The sequence below is a fragment of the Erythrolamprus reginae genome, chromosome Z (assembly GCF_031021105.1).
Source record: "Erythrolamprus reginae isolate rEryReg1 chromosome Z, rEryReg1.hap1, whole genome shotgun sequence".
In the NCBI taxonomy this organism is placed as follows: domain Eukaryota; kingdom Metazoa; phylum Chordata; class Lepidosauria; order Squamata; family Dipsadidae; genus Erythrolamprus; species Erythrolamprus reginae.
This window is the reverse complement of record NC_091963.1, coordinates 58,060,980-58,079,165: the sequence shown is the minus strand read 5'-3', so window position 1 is coordinate 58,079,165 and position 18,186 is coordinate 58,060,980. Positions and strand designations below refer to the sequence as shown.

The 18,186-nt window shown below is 42.0% G+C and overlaps 1 protein-coding gene across 1 annotated transcript in view; it reads right to left on the bottom strand.

Moving 5' to 3' along the window:
• LOC139175816 (SUN domain-containing protein 3-like) overlaps window positions 1-18,186 on the bottom strand; it is a 250,042-nt gene that overhangs the window by 57,806 nt on the left and 174,050 nt on the right.

The window sequence follows — 18,186 nt, the reverse complement described above, 5'->3', positions numbered from 1 at the left end:
AACCCCTCTGGTGTTGACCACGGATGCCAGCCTCTCAGGATGGGGGCCCCACATTCATTCCTCTGTGGCACAGGGTCTCTGGTCGGAACAGGAGTCCTCTCTACCCATCAACATCCTGGAGTTGCGGGCAGTTTAGCTGGCCCTCCAAGAACTCAGCCGGCTGACGGTGGGGAAGCATATTCTGGTCCTCACCGACAACACCACAGCCAACGCGCATACTAACAGGCAGGGGGGTACCAGGTCTCCTGCGCTTATGGAGGAAGCCAAGACTCTTTGTTCTTGGGCCGAAAACCACTATCAAGGCGGACTACATTGCAGGGGAGGACAACACCATGGCGGACAGGCTCAGCTGCTTCACACGATAGATCAGACGGAGTGGCGGCTGCATCCCAGCATCTTCAGGAAGATTTGTTCCCGGTTGGGGCGGCCTCAAGTGGACCTTTTCGCCACCAGCACGAACACTCAGCTGCCCCGGTTCTTCACCAGGTTACACTGTTGGGGGACAGAAGGCATGGATGGTCTCCGTTCTCCGTGGCCGGAGGGTCTTCTCTACGCCTTTCCACCTTTTGCTCTGATTCCCAGAGGGATACGCAAGCTGTTGCAGGAGGGAGCGTAGCTGGTCCTGTTGGCTCCATACTGGACCCGCAGACCTTGGTTTGCAGACCTTGTGACCTTGCCTGTATCCCCTCCTTGGTGTCTTCCACTGCTAATCAATACATTGAAGCAGGGGCCAGTATGCCACTCAGACCCCCACTGGATGAAACTGACCACCTGGCACGTGAGCGGCTCACATTAATCAATCGCCAATTGCCCACTGGAGCAATGGACCTGATCATCAACAGCACACAGGCATCTACTCAGTGGATTTATGGCTCTACCTGGCGTACCTTCTGCAGGTGGTGCAAAGGATAACGCTGCTCGCCAACAGACTTAACAGACTTAACAGTCGGTCAATTGTTGGGTTTTCTGAGTGATGGTTTTGCCAAGGGGTTGGCTCCAAACACGCTCAAATGCCAGGTATTGGCCTTATCTTCTATTTGGCCTGCACGGACTCTTCTCCTTTGTCGCAGCCCCCGTTGATTAAAAGTCTTCTGAGGGATGCTTCCATACACAGCCCTCCAGTCACTCATCGTTTCCCCACATGGAACCTGACCAAGGCACTGGACTCTCTGACGAAACCTCCATATGAGCCACTCCAGGACTCTTCCACTCATCACCTTACCCAGAAGATTGCCTTTGTTGTGGCCATCACCTCGGCCGGAAGAATTTCCGAATTGGCTGCCCTATCCATGCGCAAGGATTTCTGCCTATTTTTGCCTGACAAGGTTGTCTTACGCCTTGATTCCTCTTTTCTCCCTAAAATAAACTCATTGTTTCACAGATCCCAGGAACTCTCCCTTCCCTCCTTCTGCTCCAGGCCTGTTCACCCTCTGGAATGAAAAATGGCACACCTTTGACATTAGGTGCACCTTACGCATCTATTTAAGGCACACAGCAGAATGGAGAAAGTCCAAGGCCCTTTTCATCTCGTACCTCCCGGCCTCTATGGGGAGAAAGGTCAACTCCAACACTATAGGTAGATGCATAAGGGTGGTCATAGCTAAGACCTACGACCTGTCTGCAGCTCCTCACCCTTGGGTTATTACTGCCCACTCTACCAGGAGCGCAGCTTTCTCAGCCGCCTGGTCTAAACAGGCTTCTCTAGAAGAGGTCTGTAGAGCAGCTACCTGGTCTGCTCCTACCACTTTCATCAGGCATTACAAGATAGATTTGCCTCTTCTGATGCAACCTTCGGTAGAAGGGTACTTCAGCAAGTGATTCCTGCATCTACTCCAGATACGTAGTTTTATTCCCTCCCGAAGGACTCAGGTTTTGGCAGGTCCCACTGACTGTGGACTACTCCAATGATTGGAGAATCAACCGTTGAACTTACCTTTATCTGAACGGTGATTCTCAAATCGATTGAGTAGTCCAGTCAGGCCCTCCCTTGTAATCTTCCTAGGAAGGTTCAACAATTTCTGTCTTCTGGCCTTACCTTCTTGCCTAAAGCAAATCTATATCTATTCTCGTGTCCTACTCTACATGTCTCGACTATATGTTATTTATGTCAGTCTTATATATTTGTTGACCACACTGAGCCCAAGCTTCGAACTTTGAAAAAAAGCGGGAAGACTGACAGAATTTGAGCTTTTATAACACGGGCTCAGTCCTGATTGGTTGACAGATGGAGGTCAACCCACTGACTGTGGACTTCTCAATCGATTGAGAATCACCGTTCAGATAAAGGTAAGTTCAACGGTTGATTTACAATAAAAATTTTACAGTAAAATTTATTTACAATAAATGTAGAATGGAATTTGTCATTATCCTGCATAGAAATATTAAACATGACCAATTTGCTTTTGGTTATATCCATGGCCTTGTAAATCCTCCACAAAAAGCCTGCATAGCAGATAATCAGATAATCACAACTCTGCTAATTGCCAGTTAAATAGTTGAGCTATTTCAAACTAGATTTTGCTCTCTTCCTCCCTCCCTCTCTTTCTCTCTCTTTCTCTCTCCCTTTCTCTCTTCCTCCCTCCCTTTTTCTTTCTCTCGCTCCCTTTTTTCTCTCTCTTCCTTCCTTCCTCCATCTTTCTTGCTCCACCCTCCTTCCCTCCCTCTCCTTCTTTCTCTCTCTTCCTCCCTCCCTTTCTCTCTTCCTCCCTCCCTTTCTCTTTCTCTTGCTCCCTTTTTCTCTCTCTCTCTATCTCTCTCTCCCTCCCTTCCTCTATCTTTCTTGCTCCCCCCTCCTTCCCTCCCTTTCCCTCTCTCTCTTCCTCACTCCCTTTCTTTCTTTCTCTCTCTCCCTCTTTCTTTCTTTCTCTCTCTTACGAGCCCGAGCACTTCCGCTGCTCCAGCTCCTGCTGAGCAGCACCTAAAGCAAACTAAAGCATGGGAGTGCTGAGAACCGACATCATGCTTTGGATGCTCAGAGATTTCCCGCACCCTTAAAGCCCTGTGTGACAATGGGCGGGTCTCCCGTGGATGGCTGGTAGGTGGTGGTAGAAGGCTGATGACCTTCCTGCCTTCGTCCCTTTCTCGAACCCTGCCGGACATGGCTCTGGGCTGGGATCATATGACCGGCAGGTCCCCGCAGTCCCATACCTGTCTGCCTGCCTTCCTCATTCCCTCCTACAGCCGAGTCTCCTTACCTCTCTCTGTCTCGGCTTCCTTCCAGGGGGATTGCAGGGATGGTAGGCGGGGGGTCACTGAGCCTTTTCCTTCCTAGGCCACGTGGAAGCTGCGGCTCAAGAAGATGTGGCACCCCCGCCAACTAGCCAAGGACCTGGCTCCTGTGCAGTGCTGGAAAATGCTGCATGGCAGACTGTTGCTGTGTATGTGGCTGTGCATTTTAGAGGGAACAGTGGTGGGTTCTAAATTTTATTACTTCTGGTTCTGTGGGTGTGGCTTGCTTAGTGGGCATGGCTTAGTGGGGTGGTTTGGTGGGGTCATGTACCTGAGTGGGCATAGCCAACCTGATATCATTCATGGCAAAGCTTGCTGGGCCATCCCCTGTCCCTGTTACTCCTGCAACGGCGGTGGCTTCAGGAGATGCTTGCCTGACAGGGAAGATGGTGGTGGCCCAGCAACCCTTACAGCCATGTGGCTGCAAGGCTTGTTGACCCCCACCTAACCCACTAGGCTAGTGTCTCCTGATGCTGCTGGGATAGCAACCAGGCCATTCCCCCATCCCTGCCATGGCTGCAATTTAATTAATTGAATTGAATTGAATTAATTAAATTCAGCTGCAATGTTGTCAACTTCAGGAGACACTAGCCAGTGGGAGTCGGCTATCACGAATGCTCACCTTTGTGTAGGCAGGTAGTGGCAGTTGTGTAGAAGCACATGGTGAAGGTGAGGCAGAGTAAGCTTCGGGCAGATCGAGTATCAAGCAGATGAGGTGGGTTAGCAAGAGGTGACAGGGGGGACCATTTAGGAGGAGTGGCCAGCCAGCCATCCCTATCAGTTCAGTGACCCAGGCCAAATTACCATTAACAATTCACCTGAATTGGTGTGAATGGGGAGCAATCCACCACTTGTAATTAGGCTTATTGGGCTTTCTTTGTAGTGGACAACTATGTAACTATACTGATACTTTAAATGGCCCGATTGACTAAACAAATACAGTGGTACCTCATCTTACGAACGCCTCTTCTAACGAACTTTTCAAGATACGAACCCGGTGTTTAAGATTTTTTTGCCTCTTCTTCCGAACTATTTTCACCTTACGAACCCAAGCAGCTGCTGCTGGGATGAAGGGGTTTCTTTTTTTCAACTTTTTTGAAGAAAGAAAAGGGAGGGGTGGCTTGGAGTAGGAATTTTTTTGCCGAGAACAAGGTGCTTGCTAAGGAATTGAAAGGGTGTCTTTTTAAGAAAGCAAGGGGAGGAGGGAGGGGCAGCTTGCGGGAGGAAGGATTTTGCCGAGAACAAGGTGGTTGCAAAGGAATTGAAAGGGTGTCTTTTTAAGAAAGAAAGGGGAGGAGGGAGGGGCAGCTTGCGGGAGGAAGGATTTTGCCGAGAACAAGGTGGTTGCAAAGGAATTGAAAGGGTGTCTTTTTAAGAAAGAAAGGGGAGGGACTTCCGGTTTGGTGGAGATCGCGGCGGGACATCTCTGGCAGGGCTCTGCCAGGCGATCCCTTCTACCCCCTCCGAAGGTCGCATTTGCGATCGGATCGGGCTCGGATGGCCCGATCCCAGAACAGGGGGCTCCCCTCTGCCCGAGGAGCCATCGCTGAGACTCCGGAGGCAGCGGTTCGCCCCGCAGCTTCGAAGACGGGAGAACCGATCCTCTTTGCCTAAGAGGACCGGCCAGCGCTTTCTCCCCTCACCCAGCGGGAAGCTGAGAAAAATTCCTGAAGCGAAAGTTTTACATCTAACCGACTGAAAAAGAATACATTCGATAAAGGACTCAAGGTAAAAAATTTCCTCTTTGTTTCAAGACTAGAATCAGAAGATTTGATCGTACTGAAGCCTCAAGGGAAAGCTTTCTTTAACAAGGCGAAAGCAAAAGTTTTTTTTTTTCTCTTTGAGACTCATCCGCAAATAACAGCCGAGACTAATCCTTCTCATTTTCATTGTTTCCATTTTGCATTTGAACTTTGGAACCTATAAAATATCTTTTCTACCTTATGCTCTAATAAAAGAACTTAAACTGGAAATGACTATTTAGAAAATTTTAATGGCTAAAAGAAATCAGTAATGATGAGCAAAATTTCTTTTTTATAGTCTGCTAAAAACATTGTGTTCCGGGCTGACATTTCAACAGCGGAGGAATACAACTTTGTTGCCTTATTTTTTTTTCCTCATCCTGCTGTCTTTGCAACATAATAACATAATATAATAACTTGAAAATAAAAGGGAAATAGAAGGAATTGACACCTTTCCTTTGGAATATTTACCCTTGGATTAACCTAGCTGGATTATCTGCTGACTGCCTTTGGATTACTTTGGATTACTTGCTGATTGCCTTTTTCTTGGGATTATTTTTTTTTTGAGAACTTTTTCACATCTGCCTGGTCATATGAACTTCTAACCTGACTCCATCTTGGGATCTACTTTTTTTGCCTCTGTCTTGAATTTGGAAAAGAACATAGACTCCATTTTAATCACAAGAAAACTATTAATTTGACTTTCTTTTTGAGACCTGCAACTGGGATTAAGTATAACTGCATCTTCTGACATTTGGATCTACATTCTTCATTTATTTAGTATAATTTCTTGATTTATAAGAAGACTATAAGTACATATACTGTGTTTTCTTTTTGATTAATTAATCCTTTTTTGATCCCCTTCTGATTTTCTTTCTTTTTACTCCTATCTGTAAAAGAAGTTTGAATTGAAGACTATGCACTGTTAACAAACCTTGGTTTCCTGCTCTATTCTAATTATTTGAATTGAAATATTCCCCCTTTTTTTTTCTCTCCCCTTTCTTCTCCCTCTTTCCACTTTCTTATTAAGTCTCTTTTCTCTTCCTTTTTTTCTTCACCTTTTTATAATCTCCCTTTTTAAAATAGTTATTCTTTTTTCTTTGCTGTTATTTACTCTGCCTTCTTATTAGACCATCTATTTTTAACTTTTACTTTTCTTTTATTCCTAAAGTCTCACATTTGTTTTCTTTGGTATTATATTTTTAAATTTTTAAATTTTTAAAATAATAACAATAATAATAACAATAATATATATTGGATTTTGAATTTTGAATTTTCTTGACAACTGAATAGTTATATTTTAAGGGTAATTGTTAATAAAACAGATTGAATAGATTTGGAATTTATAGAAATTTTCTCCCTTTCACTACATACAAATTTAGATTGATTTAAATTAATTTGAATTTTAAATAGTGGATTCAAAATTGATAATGTCAAGTTCTTCAACTTTTGTTAAAACGGTTAAAAAACAAACTACTGCAACAATCTCTTCTCCACAAGCGTCGCCGCGTCCTTCCCCGACGCACCAGACGTCAGCTATGTCTTCCAAGGATAAAGAAAAAGACAAAACAATGCAGTCCAACTTTGCAACACTACAAGAAACTTTAAACACTATGCAGGACTTTATGTTCAAATCTCAAGAAGATGCTACCCAACAAAGAGAGGCTATAAAAGAGGATGCAACACAACAAAGAGAAGCTATAAAAGCAGACTTGACAGAATTTAAAAAGGAGATGGCCCAATTGAAAGTTGATATGGGCGAGGTGAAAGACCAGATAAGGGAGATTCAACAAACACTACAAGAAAGTGATGATCGAGTGAAAAAAGTTGAAGAGAAATCTGACAAAAATGAAAAAAGAATAGACTATCTTGAAGGGAGAGCTGATGCAAGACATAGAAGACATGATGAATCAATCATTCAGTTGGAGATGCAACGTGCTTCGTATGGACTACGATTTCAGAATATGAAAGAGGAAAAAGATGAAGATTTAAAAATGACTATGGTGGAAACTATTGGAGGAATACTCCAGGAGGATCCTGCTGCGCTAGTGAAAGAAATCGATGAAGTTTACAGAACTTCGAATAGTTACATCCGTCGCCACAACCTCCCAAGAGAGATTCATATCAAATTTACCAGAAAAACTTTGCGAGACGACATACTCCATTGGGCAAGAAACTCCAAACTCCAACATCAAGGAGTTGAAATAAAAATATTAAAACAAGTTCCAAGAAGTGTCAGAGAGAGCAGAAGAGATTACCATTTTCTTACCAGAATTTTGATCAAAGAAAATATAACTTATCGTTGGTTAATCCCACAAGGTCTTTCTCTGACATGGCGCTCTACAAGATACAAGTTGGAAAACGTAGAACAAGCTAGGTATTTCTTTGAAAATAGTGGCATCAGTCACCTGGACTTTTCAAATAAGCAACAAGAGGCTCAACAACAATCAGCACAACAGCAACCAGGGGAAAAATCAGTAATCCAACAAGAAGAACTTTTGGGGGCCACTGCCCAGGCAATAGAGCAGGACCAAGGTGCTAGAAGAGTTCAACCTCAGCGAGAAACCAAAAAACCTACTAAATGACAACAAGTAAAGATCTAAAGATCTTTTCGGTAAATGTTAATGGACTTAACGAACCAAGGAAAAGGAAACAAATCTTTTCTAAAATCAGAAGTCAAAATGCTCAAATTGCAATATTACAAGAAGTACATATTAAAAAAGATAACCAAAAATTATTGTTGAATCCCAAAATTGGAAAAATGTATGCTGCATTAGCAGATCAAAAAAAAAGAGGTGTGGTGATGTATGTTGAGAATTCTATAAATTCCAAACAAATATTCAAGGATAATGACGGTAGAATACTGATTGTACAAGTTGATATTGAACCTAGACCTATAGTGGTTGTTTCTATTTACGCTCCTAATGAAGACCAAATGACATTTTATAAAAATTTACATCAAATATTAATAGATTTAGCTATTGAGAATGTATTAATAATAGGTGATTTTAATGCTATTGTGAACAGGCAACTAGACCATTCAGGGGGGGGAAGTAATAATAAAAGGAAAAAAAGTAAAAAAACAAGAAGAAATTTACTACCTAGTACTTTTCAAAAAATGAAAGCAGAATTACTGTTAAATGATATATGGAGGGAAAGACACCCCCATAAAAGACAATTTACGTTTTATTCTAATCCCCACAAAATCTGGACAAGAATAGATATGGTATGGACACCAAAAATGGTCGCAGAACAAATAAGGGAGGTAGAGATAGATGTCAATACATGGGCCGACCACAATCCAATAGTGGTTTATAAGAATGAATAATAAACAGAATATTTGGCGGATGAATAGAAATATATTAAACGATAAGAAATATAAGGATTGGATCGAAAAGGAATTAAAAATATTTCTTGAAATTAATAAAACTCCAGACACCACTCCACAGAATTTATGGGATACACTCAAAGCTTATATAAGAGGGTTAACAATATCCTATATAGCAAAATACAACAAGGAAAATAAATTAAAGTATGTACAATTAATAAATGAATTAAAACAATTGGAATTTGCATCGCAGCAACACATCAAGAACAGAGATTTTAAAACAGAAATAAATGTAATTAAACATAAAATCAGAATTATAGAACAAAATCAAATAACTGAAAAAATTAAAAGAGCAAAACAACATTATTTTGAACATGCAAATAAACCAGGCAGATGGCTAGCATATAAACTTAGAAAGCAGAGTCAATCCAAATTGATAAAAAAATTAGAAGATAAAGATGGTACAATAAAATATGATACAGAAGGAAAGGCGGACATTGTGTATAATTTTTATAAAGATCTTTATGCCAAAGATAATGTTAGCGAAGATGAAGTTTTTAATTACTTACAGGCTTCAAAATTACCACAAATAACAGAAGACCAACAGACTATTTTGGATGGACCAATAACAATGGAAGAACTCCTAACTATAATTAAAAAACAGAAAAACAACAAGGCCACTGGTCCAGATGCTATACCGGCAGAATGGTACAAGATAGAAAATGAAATAATAAGAAACCATATGTTAGAAACTTTTAATTTATGTAGACTTGAGGGTAAAATTCCGAAATCTTGGTCAGAATCGTTGACAACTCTAATACACAAACCAGGCACTGACCCAGGAAAAATCAAAAATTATAGACCCATATCATTATTAAATGTAGATTATAAAATATTTATTGCCATTTATGCAGATAGACTTAAAAGAATTATAAATGGAATAATACACCAAGACCAAAATGGATTTCTACCAGGGAGACAAATTAAAAACAATCTTAGAACTGTAATAAATACATTAGAATACTATGAACAACATTCAGATAAGACAGCATCTTTAATGTTTTTAGATGCTCAAAAGGCCTTTGACAACGTTAATTGGACATTTATAAAAATGCAATTAAACAGAATGAGATTTGGCCCAAAATTTGTTAATTTAATAGATACTATATATTCAAAACAAACGACTAAGATAATATTAAATAATAATCAATTACCAACACTTGATATAAATAAGGGAGTTCGTCAAGGATGTCCTATATCACCATTGTTATTCATTATGACTCTTGAAACTTTATTAATTAAAATAAGAGCGGATTCTGAAATAAAAGGTTTAACTATAGGAGACAAAACTTACAAACTCCAAGCCTTTGCAGACGATTTAACGTTTATAATCGAAGAACCGATAACAACAGTTCCTTCTTTATTGCAAACTATTGAACAATATGGAAAGGTAGCAGGTCTAAAGATAAATAAAAGCAAAACTTTTTTCTTAACTAAAAATATGAATAAAATACAAGAAACTAAATTAGAAAATATTTCTGGAATAAAAACCGTAAAGAAAGTAAAATACTTAGGAATAAATTTAACAGCGAAAACAATAACATTAAAAAATGATAATTATATAAAATTATTATCAGAAATTAAAAAAGATTTAGAAACGTGGAATAACCTGAAAATATCATTTTTAGGAAGAATTGCCACAATCAAGATGAATATTTTACCTAAGGTTTTATTTCTTTTTCAGGTAATCCCAATAAATCCAGGGGGAACTTTTTTTAGAACTTTGACAAATTTAGTTAAAAAATTTATATGGCAAGGGAAAAAAGCAAGGATAAAAACAAACTGTTTAGAAGATATTAAAGAAAGAGGAGGATTTGGCCTTCCAAACTGGAAATTATATTACCAGGCTGCCGCCTTAACATGGATTAAGGATTGGATAACTTTAGAGAATAAAAGAATATTAAATTTAGAAGGACATGATCTCATGCTGGGTTGGCACGCATTTATATGGTATGACAAGGAAAAAAATCACTCATATTTTAAAAGACACACACTAAGGAAGTATTTATTAGAGGTTTGGAAAGACATAAAGAAAAATCACTTCTTAAATGTTCCAGAATGGATAGCCCCCCTAGAAGCAATAACACATCCAAAGTCTATAAAAGATACGAAAATATTCTATAGATATAAAGAACTATTAAATGACCAGATGAAGCTAAAGCCTAGGAATAAATTACAAGAAGAAGGGATAATAATAGACTGGTGGCATTATGCCCAGATTCGATCCAGATACCAGAAGGATAAAACTCTTTACATTTTTAATAAAAGTAAGAATTTGCTAAGCAATTTAATTACCACCAATTCAGTAAAAATGATAGGGAAAATATATAAATTTCTTATCGCTCATAAAAATATAGAGTTGACTCTAAAAGATACTATGATAAGATGGTGCAGAAATATAGGTAAGGAAATAGATATAGATACATGGGAAAAAGTTTGGATTAATAATTGGAAAATGACCAAGTCAGTTTCATTAAAAGAAAACCAAATTAAAATGTTTTATAGATGGCATCTCCCACCAAATAGGATAGCAAAAATGTTCCCCAAAACATCCCCATTATGTTGGAAATGCAAGAAAGATATAGGAACTTATTACCATCAATGGTGGACATGTGGTAAAGCTAAAATTTATTGGAAGATGATTGAGAAGATATTAAAAGAAATATTAAAGCATGATATAGATTACACCCCGGAATTTTACTTATTAGGAATTACCAATCAGACTTATAAGAAAGAAACTCTTTATTTAATCATACACATATTAACTGCGGCTAGAATAATATATGCGCAAAATTGGAAGGGGGAGGAAATCCCCAAGAAAGAAGAAGTCATAGCTAAAATATTAGATTGCGCCGAAATGGATATGATGACAAGACGATTAAACGATCAAGAAGATACTAAATTTTATGAAACATGGAATAATATATATAAATGGTTAGATAAGAAAAAATAAGAGATGTATCTGTTTTTATTTAGGTAATAACAATATTAATATTAGCTCAAATGTATTTGTTGATGATCATGATATAATAGTTTATTCACAAGTAACATATTAAGAATTTTGGTTTATGTATGTTTAGTAGTCGAGAGTTGTTTAAATGTTTGATTAGATGAATATATTACACATAAGCAACATATTAAGAATTTTTACTTATACCGTACTTACATTGCATTTAAGATTTGAAAATTTTTTACTAGACCTTTTAACATTTAACAAATATTTGATTATGTATTCTTTTTTCTATTTGAATGTATACTTTCAAAAGAAGCGGGGAAATACATCCCCACTCTATGTTTAATGTTTGTATGTCTGTATGTCTATTTTATGAAAAACAATAAAAAAAAATTAAAAAAAAAAAGAAAAGAAAGGGGAGGAGGGAGGGGCAGCTTGCGGGAGGAAAGATTTTGCAGAGAACAACCTGCTTGCAAAGGAACTGAAAGGGTGTCTTTTGAAGAAAGAAAGGGGAGGGGCGCCCCCTTGCCTTTCTTCCTTCCCACTCACCCTTTAGCTTAGCCTTGCTTCTTCCACCAGCCCCCTTTAGCTGCTCCTCCCTGCCCTCCGTTCGCCTCCCTTCTAAAGTTTCTGAAGGATTTCCCTTCTAAAGTTTCCTGAAGGATTTGCACGCATTATTTGCTTTTACATTGATTCCTATGGGAAACATTGTTTCATCTTATGAACTTTTCACCTTACGAACCTCCTCCTGGAACCAATTAAGTTCGTATCATGAGGTACCACTGTATTACAAATCTCAGGGTTTCCGTTATGGTTTTTTGGTTATAGCTATCATCTTCCTATTTCACTTTTTACATTCTGATCTATTATTTAAAAACAACATTAAAAAGTAAATTATTGTGCTCAAAGCAAAGCTGAATCTCCACAATCCCTTTCCCTTAGATTCCACACAGATGTTTACAGGTTTTTTTTTTTTTTAATGAGTCGCAGTGACCCAATGCTTTTTTGTATATGTATACTTCTTTACTTTCTTGCAAATGGAGTAATGGTCTGAGACTAAGGGGCTTAGAAGTGTTGCCTTTGTCATGGTCAGACCATTTTCTGCTGCGGCTTGACTTCCTGGCTCCAATCCTTCCCCGCAGGGAGGCAGAACCGATTAGGTTGTTCTGCCCCAGACGCCTGATGGATCCAGGAGGTTTTCAGAAGGCGTTTGGGGTTATTCCAGATACACTCGTCCACAGTTCGGCAGAGTCTCTGGCTGAGGTCTGTAACAAGGCTGCAGCGGAGGCTCTTGACCGAATTGCGCCGTTGCGACCTCTCTGCAGCACTAGACCCCGTAGAGCTCCATGGTTCAATGAGGAGCTCCAGGAGTTGAAACGCCAGAAGAGATATCTAGAGAAGCGATGGAGGAAGAGTAAGTCCGAATCCGATCGAACACTTGTAAGAGCTTACATTAAGACTTACAAAGTGGCGCTCAAGGCGGCAAGATGCGCGTATCATGCCGCCTTGATAGCATCAGCGGAATCCCGCCCAGCCGCTCTGTTTAGGGTGACCTGCTCCCTTCCTAACCAAGGGGAAGTTGGGGAGCCCTTGCAGAGTAGTGCTGAGGATTTTTACACGTTTTTCGCTGATAAAATCGCTTGGATCTGAGCAGACCTCGACTCCAATAGGAAAACAGAGTCGACTGACAACGAGTCAGTCAAGGTGACTGGGGCCCGTACTTGTCCATCTGTCTGGGAAGAGTTTGATCTGGTAACACCTGATGAAGTGGACAAGGCTATTGGAGCTGTGAGTTTCGCCACCTACTTATTGGATCCATGTCCCTCCTGGCTGGTTTCGACCAGCAGGGAGGTGACACGGAGCTGGGTCCAGGAGATTGTCAACGCTTCTTTGGGGAGGGGGTCCTTTCCGGATCCCTACAAGGAGGCACTTGTGCACCCCCTCCTCAAGATACCTTCCCTGGGCCCAGCCATTCTCAATAACTATCTCCCAGTCTCTAACCTTCCCTTTATGGGGAAGGTTGTTGAGAAGGTGGTGGCGCTCCAACTCCAGCGGTCCTTGGAAGAAGCCGATTATCTAGGTCCCCAGCAGTCAGGATTCAGGCCCGGCTACAGCACGGAAACTGGTTTGGTTGCGTTGATGGATGATCTCTGGTGGGCCCGGGACAGGGGTTTATCCTCTGTCCTGGTGCTTCTTGACCTCTCAGCGGCTTTCGATACCATCGACCATGGTATCCTTCTGCACCGGCTGGAGGGGTTGGGAGTGGGAGGCACTGTTCCCCAGTGGCTCTCCTCCTACCTCTCCGGCCGATCGCAGTCGGTGTTAGTGGGGGATCAGAGGTTGACCTCTAGGTCGCTCCCTTGTGGGGTACTTCAGGAGTCGGTCCTCTCCCCCCTACTATTTAATATCTTCATGAAATCTCTGGGTGAGATCATTCAAGGGCATGGGGTGAGGTATCATCAATATGCAGATGATACCCAGCTTTACATCTCCACCCCTTGTCCAGTCAATGAAGCAGTGGAAGTGATGTGCCGGTGTCTGGAGGCTGTTGGGGTCTGGATGGGTGTCAACAGACTCAAACTCAACCCTGATAAGACGGAGTGACTATGGGTTTTGCCTCCCAAGGACAATTCCATCTGTCTGTCCATTATCCTGGGGGGGGGGGATCATTAACCCCCTCAGAGAGGGTCCCAAATTGGGCGTCCTCCTCGATCCACAGCTCACATTAGAGAAACATCTTTCAGCTATGGCGAGGGGGCGTTTGCCCAGGTCCACCTGGTGCACCAGTTGCGGCCCTATTTGGACCGGGACTCAATGCTCAGTCACTCATGCCCTCATCACCTCGAGGCTTGACTACTGTAACGCTCTCTACATGGGGCTACCTTTGAAAAGTGTTCGGAAACTCCAGATCGTGCAGAATGCAGCTGCAAAAGCTATCATGGGCTTCCCTAAATATGCCCATGTCACACCAACACTCCGCAGTCTGCATTGGTTGCCGATCGGTTTCCGGTCACAATTCAAAGTGTTGGTTATGACCTATAAAGCCCTTCATGGCATCGGGCCAGAATATCTCCGGGACCGTCTTTTGCCGCACGAATCCCAGCGACCGGTTAGGTCCCACAGAGTTGGCTGAAGAGTCGTCTCTGTGGCGGCCCCGACCCTCTGGAACCAACTCCCTCCAGATATTAGAGTTACCCCCACCTTCCTTGCCTTTTGTAAGCTCCTTAAAACCCACCTTTGTCGTCAGGCATGGGGGAATTGAGATATTCCCTTCCCCCTAGGCTTACAAAATGTATGCATGGTATGTTTGTATGTATGATTGGTTTCTTAAATTGGGGTTTTTAAACTACTTTTAATATTAGATTTGTTTATATTGTTTTTTACTGTTGTTAGAAGCCCCGAGTCTATGGAGAGGGGCGGCATACAAATCTAATAAATAAATAAATAAATAAATAAATAAATAAATATGTATTTCAGGAAGATCTGAAGAATATCAATTTTAAATGGAAGGTTGGGGAGACTGTACCTTCTGATTTAAAACTATAAAGTAGTAGCCCAATTTAAAACTATACAGTTGTGGCCCAATGTCCTCAGTACAGAAAATAATAATAGAAGTAACAATAACAAAAACAGCAGCAGCAGCAACAACAACCCTGATGGGTGCCACCTTGCCATGGTGGTGGGCTTAAATGCTCCAATGATGCTGAGAGCTGTGTTTACTGTGTTGTGTGTGCTCTCTATCAGCCGTTGGAATGCTCAGATTCAGAGGGGTAAGGTGAAATAGAACCTGTCAATTTACCTGATTTAGGAGATGAAGAGAATTTTAGCGAGGAAGAAGTTGAAATGGGAAAAGAACTTTCGAGTGAAAGCTTGCAGACAAATGTGTCTTCAGACAGTTCCACCTGTCCGGATTTGAGATGGTTAGATCCAAAATTCAGAAGGTGGAAGAAAAGGTCAGAAAAAATTACTGGGAAGATATTTTAAGATGCAGTTTAGAGCATTTTTAATTAATTACATCACGTCTGGAGTTAGATGGAAACAATAGCTGCTTGCATCAATCTGACATCCAGGCAACATGGACGCTGCCAGAAAAGCGGAGGAATGTGTAGTTTTTATTGTGTGAGTTATTGCATTTTTATTGCCTTTCTAATCAGACGAAATCGGCCAGATAATTAAAGCATGCCTCCTAGCAGCCAGTGAAGCAATTATAGATATATGGTCTAGTTATCACGGGGAAAACCAAAAGTAATTCTGCTGCGTCACAGAAGTGTATTGTACTGAATGAAGTAGAAGAAATAAATAGAAGTGTTACTGAAGTGTCCGAAGCAAATTATTCAACTATCATCTTACTAGCCTGAATCAGAACAACCACCAGAAGGTCCAACCAAGTCAGAGTGGTCTCAGATGAGAAATGGAACTAAGACTACCTAATCCATTAGCATTATGGAGAAAGCAACAAAAACGAGCACCTAACCCATTAGCATTAGAGCACCTAAGAGCACCTAACCTGTTAGCATTATGGAGAAAAAAACAAAAACGAAGTCTATACTAGCTCGGTCATCACCCAGTATAAAAAGGGCCACGGTGGATGTTGCTGATTCTGGGCATTCAGTGGAAAGTGAGCCATGGAATAAAAATCAAATGAACAATTACAGAAGCGGCAAAAATATACCATATCAGAGAATAATAATAATAATAATAATAATAATAACAACAACAATAACAATAATACTAAATACTAACAACAACAAAACAATAACAAGCTCCTGCTTTAGCAGTCATTTTCATTGAATATCCATGATTCACAAATTGTTCAGTGTAGTGCCAGCTGGGCCTGAAATGGCATAAGATTTGGCATGCTTGAAAGCAGAAGGATAATGGTTTTAATTTATATTAGAGCTGTGATGGCGAACCTTTTTTCCTTAGCGTGCCAAAAAGGGGGTGGGGTGGGGTGCTAGCATGCCTGACTTGCCCACACCATTGCCTCCCCCACGTGTGTACACACCACTGGGCGCTGGTCTCACAAGCATTCACATACCCCTGCGCACGTGCACAGGTGTTTCTGAAGCCTGGTAGGTGAAAGAAATTGCTCAATAAACCGAAAGTTTGGAAAAACGCACTTCCAGTATGCCGTTGTGCTGGCTTTTTTGCACTCGGGAGTGACAGAAACTACTGAGAGCAGGAGTTGGAGTAAATAAAACTTTCCAAAATGAAAGCTTTCTTCTCAATTTGCTCACACACGCACGTCTGAAGATCGGATCTGTCTTGTGGCAAGGGGGACAAGTGGCTTCTGCCTGTGTCTTGCCGCTCACGCACGCGTGAGATCAATTTAGAAGCTGTCAAGAGCAGGAGTTGGGGGAAAAGAAAGTTTTCCAGAGTGAAAACTTTTCTCTCAATTTGCTTTCATGTGCCAATTTCCCCCTTTCCAGGAGGGTGTCAGGAGCATCTGGGATCTCCCTAACCGAGTCAAAGCAGAGGGGCAGGGCGGAGATTCCATCTGAGAGCAACCCAAGGCAGTTGATGGTGTGGGGGTTGCATCTTTTCGGCATGCTTCTTCTCTCCGCCCCCCCTCAATTCTCTTCCTCACTTCCCACACCCTGGCACAAGCTCCTCTGCCTAGTTAAGCGCATCTTGAATCCCAGCCTCGGGGCACCTTTCCACGATTGGCAAAGCTCCTGCTCTCCAGCAAAAGGCAGCCTCACCACCACCTCCTCTTTCTTTGCCCGCTGTAGGTTAAGAACAAAGCCCACAGTGGAAGCTGCTTGTTTGTCTGTTTGGGATTCTTTGATATGTGTGTGTGTGTGCGTGTGTAATTGTCTCTAGCTGAAGGAGCTGAAGTGGGGAATCAAAGCTCGGAGAAGCTGGGGGGAAATGCAACCCCCTCCCAAACTTCTTGCTGGGTTAAAGTAGACACTCGGGATGGCCTCAGATGGAATCTCCGCCCTGTCCCTCAGCTTTGACGAGGCTAGGGAGATCCGAGACGCTCCTGCCACCCACCTGGAAAGGGAGAAATTGGTGGGGTCGGGGAGAGCCAGCGAGCCAGGAAAAAAAAGGCTGCGGAGTGGCAGGGAGAGAACAGCTGTTTAGTGGCCAGAGCCTCCTCCCAGCTCCAGGAGCGGGGCTTGCATGGCAGTTGTTTATTTCCAAATCACCCTCTGTCGGAGAAATGCAGCTTTCAAAAGCCTAGGTTTGATGTCGCCCCAAGAGAAACTGCTCTTAGAAGCCCCCGAGCAGAGAAAAACAGGCATGGTTTCATCTATGCTGGGTGGAAATTCCTCCAGCACCAGAAGCTGGATGGGGATCCCGTTTTTTCTCACAAATAGCCCTTTCCTTTTGCTCAAGTTATCCCTCCGAGAGATTTCCAGGACAGGGCAGGGGGGGGGGAAATCTTGTTTTGCAAAAGGGGGGGGAGAGAATGTGGGATGCCTGAGGGGCACCAGCAATCCCTTTGAAATAACAACAAACGGTAATGGTAAAAAAACGATGCCAGTAAAAAAAAAAGCAGCTAGGCAACACCACGTAAGCTACTGAGTTTTCTTCCTCGCCCGAAATGCCAAATAAAAATATCCTTTGTGGGAAACATGGCGGTGGGGTGGAGAACTCCAACAAGCAGACACATCAATATCTCAAATGACCCTCGCAATTTGCAGGTGCTTATTCTACCTCCCTTGCCACAGCCGCTGCCATCCTCCACATACTCCTCCCCCAAACGGCAGCCTCCCGGAAACAGCAGCCCAGGCACAGCTTGGAAGGCAAAGGGCTCCAATCCCCCAAGTCGCAAAGCCTCCCAACTTTGTGTGCGTGTGTGTGTGAGAGAGAGGTGCCTACACACACACACACAGAGCGAGAGAGACATGCACACATGCACGGCAGCC